Below are 7,109 nucleotides of genomic sequence, written 5' to 3'. Positions count from 1 at the left end.
GACAGCGCAGGAGTTCGGAGAGGGAAGATGTGGTCACTTCACAGGAACATCTACGTAATTGAATTTCAATGGTGTATTTATTTGTTATTTACTGCTAAAAAGTGCGTCTAATTTAACATGATATTCGTGGGACTCTTGTCTTGTGTTGTGGGTCTTGTGTTGTGGGGGGGTATTATGTTTCTTAAAAGTCCCCGAGTTTCCCCTGCAGTCGTCGATGTTTAAGCATTCCACAACAAAATCTAGTGGCGCCCCAGAACCAGTTTTCGGGGGCTGAAAGTAGAGTATTAAAAAAAACTCGATTTGGATGATGCACAGCTCTCTGTAAAACAAACTGCGGCACTTATTAAATGTTTTTCTAAAAGTCCCTGAAATTTTACACTTGTCGATGTTAAAAAACCAGAACAAAAACTAATGATGAGGGACTATTTTCAGGAGTTGAAGGTAGAATTTAATTCTAGTTTATGTCTCGGTTTCGCCAGTGCATGCACCTATACGTAAAACAAACTATGCTACTTATTTAAGATTTTTTAAAATCTCCGAATTCCCTTTAAAGTCGACAATTTTTTAAAATTCCACAGCACTGGCGCCAGAAATAGTTTTCAGGGGTTGAAAGTGGAATTTAATCTTACTTGATAAGTTCGGGTTAGTTTGGGCTTCGACATTGCATAACTGTGTTTAAGACGAAGTCCCCGAGTCTGCTCTTTGATGTGGGAATTGCAAATTGCAAAACTCAGTGGCGTCCCAGGGACAAATTCGAGGTATCGAAAGGCGGAGAAGAACTGACCCAGAAAGACCATGTTTGACCATTTGATAATATTGTTAACCGATGCATTCGAAACAAGTCCCGCGACTAATGTTTGGCCGTTCTTTGCGTGGGGACTGCGGCTTGTTTCATTAAAAAAGCGGCGATGTGATTCCGAATTTCAAAAGTTCAATATTTGTTACTTTCTAATGCTTCTGATCAAGCTGCCCTGCGTTTACTCCATAGACACTTTTGCCGTTTGCTTAAAAAGGACCTCCGAGAAAAATCACCCCTTTCAAAATATTCGAGTCTGGAAGCAAATCTGGGGCAGATTTCCGGGTCAAGGCCCCAATTTCGTTGAACTAAGCGTTTTCGCTCGAGACCTGCAAGCTCCCAACTATTTAACGGATTAAGGTCAGATTACGTGGTTTTTGGGCCGGCGATAAGCAGTCAACATATTGTATCAACTAAATGCCGGTAAACACCTCAGAGAAAGACGTTTTAATGGATTGGAAACCTTGTTAAAAACTCGCCGATCCATGATCTTGTGACCTCAAAGGAATTAAGAAAGTCCGCTGTTGAATATTCGTCTGCACCTAAACGAGATCGTCGTGGGCTCGCCGAAAGCTGATTTTTAGGTCCATTTTCCCCGAGAAAGTACAACAATGGTGGCTTTCACTTTCCCTCAGTCGTGATGTGTGTTTTCAGGTCAGGTGACCTCGATCAGGCCGCACATCTGCATGACTCTCTCTTTCAACCGATCGGCTCAGTTTTGAACACACACATCGCACACCTACTCGTTCGCTGACCCGCAGACAAGGATGTTCGGACTCCACTTCCTCGTAGTAGAAAAGGATGTGGGATACTCCGACGAAGGAAAACGCAAATTTGCTACCTTGAGCGATGCACAATGAAACGAGAGTGAGACACTGAACGATAGTTAATTATACAACAAGCACGAAATGATACTCGTTTCCTACACACGTTTGCGTCCGAGCCACAGGTGAGTGCACTAGGTCATGTGAGTAGGAAATAATCGTTTTGGGCGAATTGAGTGCGATAATCTGTCCTCGCCCACGCCGATTTGTCAAGAAACACAAAAGCATTTACCACATCAATCCTTCAAAATTGGACACAGCTGTCGCAAAACTGGAAGGAGCGGATTCTAAGTGCCGGAAGGCTTGGAAAAACATTTGCGGGGACCTTCATTGTCATCGCCTTAAAAAGTCCGAAAACTAGGCGGCCCGGAATCTCAGAAACCGAAAGAGATTTTGCAAATCCGTTTATTTAATCAAGCTGACCCATGCTCTGAATTTGACGTCTTTATGGAAATGATCTTTTTGGCAAAGCCTTCAGCAGTTTGAGATACCGGGAAAATGCGAAAGTGAAGAGAGGAGGAAGACGACAAACTCCTTACTTAAAACTACAGACCAGTCAAATTAATTGGAACGATTTTGCGTTGACAGGATGATCGATCGGATTTACCAAGATTAGAACCGCTGAGACGAAAATAAAAATTGAATTCATAGAGAAGAGAGAATTTCGTGACATCCGTATAGGAGGCCAAGGGCGTGTATTTTTAATATCGTCAGGTAGCGTGCAGAGCTGAAAATGTCAAGAACCATGGCTGCTCAGTACTTTGTGGATTAATTATTAAAATGTGCAACTTGTAGACATTTAATAATACATTGCAGGAAATTGGAAAGAGAAAAAGACGTTCTCTGGCCAGCTATCTCAGCACAGGAAGGACGAAATTCTAATGCAAGGAATAGGTGAAGTCATGCTTAGATCGTTTCGTTTTGGCCCATAAGTTAAAGTGATATTTTAAGCATAATCCTGTGGACGCTGGTGCAAAATTACCACTTCCAGAAATGGAAAATAGACCAAAACCGTAACTGATCAAAATGGAGATTAGACCAAAGCTGTCCGTGCAAACCCACATTCATACTGAAAATGACGATAGTGAAGCACGATACTTTCATGGTTTGCATATCGTCTTTCAAAGCGTTTTTATGAAACCTCGATATAGACCAAATAATCCTTAAAAAGTCCTTAACACAAATATTGAATATCTGCGACCTCGTTATACTTAATTTTATTATACTTTTATTTGCTATTGCAAGTAGTAATAATTAAATTGATATTAACCTGCAGTGAAAACATTGAACGAGCTTCAGATGCTTCTTTTTACGGTACCTTCAAAATCGCAAAAAAATGGGCGCTAATGTGATCCGGTATCGCAGGAACTGAAAGAGATTTTGTCAATGCATTCGTGTATCGAAATAATTAATATGAGATTTTCTAAGCAATTTCCCCACATATTTTCACAAGAGCTCTTACATGTATAGTTAGCTGATTAATATTAATCACCATTTTTTAAATTTAAATTACTTACTACATATTTATCGTTAAATTAACGTACAATTATTTAATTCTAACGCATAGAGATTATTCTAAACTAAAATTAAAGCTTAGTATAACAAATTTTCCACATGGTTATCCCTATTTGCTATGCAGGTGATATACAGGGTGAGTCTTAAGTAATGGTACACAGAGTAATGGCTGATTCCGGAACCGGCACTTTAAGTCACAACACTAACAATATCATGGGACGTATTGCGCCAGAACAAGAAGACATTTTAATATGCGTTGCTGAAGATCCAGAAATACGTACAAGAAGAATGGCAGCAAACACTGGAGTAAGCCAAAGATCGATTGTAAAAGTTTTTCATCAAGAAAACCTGTACCCGTATCATTTTACACCTGTGCAAAATTGATTTTTCCGCTAGAATGGGTTTTTCACAGTTTTGCCGTATACGTCAAAACAACGATCCTATGTTTTTTAATAAGATTTTTTGGGTCCTACGTCCATTGAAATTTTTCTACGCATATACGCACACCGTATCTCTCATTTCTAAGAATCTCCTACTACTCTGTGTACCATTATTTAAGACTCACCCTCTATATGCAGATATGCAGGTATATTTCTTCTAGTTTCCCTGTCAACCTTAACATCGCACTGCTTTGATATATAGATATTATTAATTGTCGTATTCTGTTTTTTTAAATCTTCGACGTTATTAATTTGATATTGATAAGTCAGTTCTTTCAGATGTCCCCAAAGGTAATAGTCTAGTGGCATCAAGTCATGACTTTTAGGAGGCCAATGGTTCCATATCTTTCTAGGAGACCAATGATTACATAAAAACTTGCATTTAATTTTTGGTTGCTTGGATACCTTCAAACACTACAACATTCTAAATTAACATATTACTTAATAAGTTAGATAGAAATAATGCTGGAAGTATTATTCAGCTAATTATATAAGATCTTTTCATTTTAAATATACAAGGTGTTCCTAAATATGGGGCACATACGAAAGAGGGCAATTCTTTAGCTTATCTCATGATTAAAAGTTCATATGAAACATAAGTCCGCAAACTCTTTGTTACCGATCTACAGGGCGTTGAAATTTTAAAAGTTTTTTCTTTATATTTAAATTCGGCATTGTTACGAAAGTGTTTAAAGGACTTATTTGATTAGTTTAAAAGAGTATTTAAAACACTTTTACACATTGCAGTTTACAATTTAAATCTTATTTATAAACATATTCATACGGAAATTACTATTTCAAATGCGAACTGATAAATCAATGAAAACAAGATAACGGTTGCAGATATGAGAAAACTACAAGAGATAAAAAAGTTTCTAAACAAAATATGAAATTCATTTCACAAGTTAGGATCCATCGGAGGTGTGACATAAAAAAGTTAAGGGGAAGAAAAAGGGGCACGACTCCTGAAAAAATATCTTCTGTAAAGTATCTGTAGAATGTCACAACCACTGCTATATCCAATGATTTCAGTTCCACGGGGTAACTTATATTCCAAATTTGAATTAGATATCTCAAAAACTGCAGAAAATATAATGAAAAAACTAAACAAAATTTAAATTTTAACACCCTGTAGATCGGTAACGAAACGTTGTTTATGTGATATTTATATGAACTTTTAATCATGAAATAAGTTAAAGAATTGCCCTTTGTCGTATATACCTTATATTTAGAAACATCCTATATAATATATGTATATATATATACATCATATGTATATCATTTGAAAGTTAGGAGAAAAACCTATTTTCAAAAAAATACAGGGCGCCCCATTAAAAAAAATCGAGTTTCTCCATTTTCTGAATGGGGCATCGAGCACTTGAAATATGGAAAGTTTGGATATTTTTTTTCACACCCTGTATAAAACTTCTCAAAAATTGAAAATACACTCTAGGAGAACGACTCTTTGTTTTTAACTGGACACGTTTTCAAACGATACAATTAATGCTATGTGAATTTATTGAGAATTTTAAAAAGCTTATTTTTCTTCCACTTTTACGTTAAATTAAATTAACTCAAAGACTGCTAAAAATTCTTCATATCTTGTAATAACAAAAAATACCTATAGTTACTAGCAGAATTAGTATCCGTAGCAAAATATAGGTTATTCCATAGAAAAAATGTCATGCCACGGTTTTCTGCACTAGCCTTAACTTCGAAAATATTAAAAGATAAAAATTCATGAAAAACTAAATAGTTTTATGTTAGCCTTTTGTCTAAACCTTAGAGTTTTTGAGATAAGATAGTGGGCCATCTTACATGGACCACCTTGTACATATATGTACCAAATAGAGGACAAATCCCAATCAGCGACCACTTAAAGTCATTCGGGTAGCGGTTTCCACAAAATGCTATCAATACGAACAATAAGCAACAATCGCCTTATCTACAATGGTTGGTGTTTGCGTTCAAATGTTTAACTGTAACGGATAAGTTCAAGGTTAGTTTAAGTTCAAGAACGATCCAACGGTTGTAAAAATAACTTAAAAATATTCCTGTTTTCCTCATATAGGAATAGTTATCGATTTTTCTCCACCATTTGTTCGTATTATGATTAATGAAAGTTGTAGTATTTCGTTAAGTACACATAGTGTTGTGCAACTGCCCCTGTCCGAGGTCCAGTGATATTGAACATTTCTCCTGCTTTTACTCCAAAAGTAACGCGTTAAGCCATTTGACTTCTTGGAAAAAAACTAATTTCGCGTTTTCAAGCCTTGAGCATACAACCTTAAGCGAATTTCCTCTTCAATTTCGGCTCCTTCCTAAATCGGTATTTTACTGTTCGCTTGTTCTTGAACTTAACACTCAGCCTTGATTTTTAAAAATAAGTCGACCTTCCTCTTCCTTTGTGCACCTAAACTAAATCTGGTTGTTATGTAAATTCTGTATTTTTCGCACAAAAAAATGGGTGCGGAGTTTTAAGGTTGCGTTTCCTGGGAATGACGTTCGATGGTCTTTCTTCCAGGTTTTCCAAAGTTTCTTTGATTTTTTTTCCATTTTTCCGCGGAAGTGCGAACCTGCCCGACCACCCCATCCAGAAAGCTGGACAGGAAAGTCATCGTGTCCAGCGACGCTGCACAAAGGTGAACCTAACGTGATCGCTTGGTCGACAAACAATGCTTCACTTCCTAGAGCAAAAGTTCATAGAAAAACCAGCGTTTGCTTGAGAGTGGAATCACCTTGCAACGCATACCACAAGCTCGTATCTCGACTGTGGCGTCGACGACCTTCTATTACCTTCGACCTCCATTCCTGGTAGTTTTACTTTTACTTTTCACTTCCTGCATCTGTATCCTATAATAGTGGAAATAGCCCCCCTTTGTTCACTTAATTGGTGGGTTTATTAAGGAGAAAGCTGGTCATTAGACTAAATATTTGTCAAAAGCTTAGAAAACCCAAATGGGATGGTTCGGTTCGCCGAACAAGATACATCATTTTTTGCGCTTTTCAAATGAGGAAGATAATCATTATTCCCCGGCGTATCATTCGCCGACGAAATTTTTTCCCCGGTACCTCGTCGAGTGCATGCAAGGCAATGTGAACCACGGCCGTGGCGAACCAAACATAAAACAAACGCATTTTTAGCAAAACTCAGGACCTTGAATTGTGATCAATGGAATAAATTGAATGACTTAGTCCAACGGCCGGCCGCCAGAACAGCCCGGCCTTAGTTGACCAGGAAGAGATCTCTTTGTTTAATAATCATGTATTCACCTAGAAGTTCACGAGGAAGGTTAATAGCTCAATGCGATATGGAATTATATGTGCAGTAGGTACGCCTACCGACATACAGGGTGGCTGCGTATACGGGGGGTTAGTACGTGGCCAAAATTCAAGGGGCGATTCTTTGAGCGATTCTAAGGCGAAAAGTCTATATGAACATAGGTCCGGTAATGCTTCGTTTTCAAAATACAGGGTGTAAAACTTTTTTTTTAATCGTTACATGCTAAAAAACTCTTAAATAACAAGAAGATG

General features: G+C 37.6%; 1 protein-coding gene across 1 annotated transcript in view; it reads right to left on the bottom strand.

Annotated features, from left to right (window-relative positions):
* Nucleotides 1-301: 301 nt before the first annotated feature.
* Ifrd1 (Interferon-related developmental regulator 1) overlaps nucleotides 302-7,109 on the bottom strand; it is a 176,433-nt gene continuing 169,625 nt past the window's right edge. The window contains exon 8 of the mRNA XM_066402025.1: nucleotides 302-315. The gene's annotated coding sequence lies outside the window, so the exon portion shown is untranslated. The remainder of the gene's footprint in view (nucleotides 316-7,109) is intronic.

Source organism: Euwallacea similis, chromosome 24, assembly GCF_039881205.1.
Source record: "Euwallacea similis isolate ESF13 chromosome 24, ESF131.1, whole genome shotgun sequence".
NCBI classification, from domain to species: domain Eukaryota; kingdom Metazoa; phylum Arthropoda; class Insecta; order Coleoptera; family Curculionidae; genus Euwallacea; species Euwallacea similis.
The sequence above is the reverse complement of the archived record's forward strand: the minus strand, read 5'-3'. Positions and strand labels throughout refer to the sequence as shown.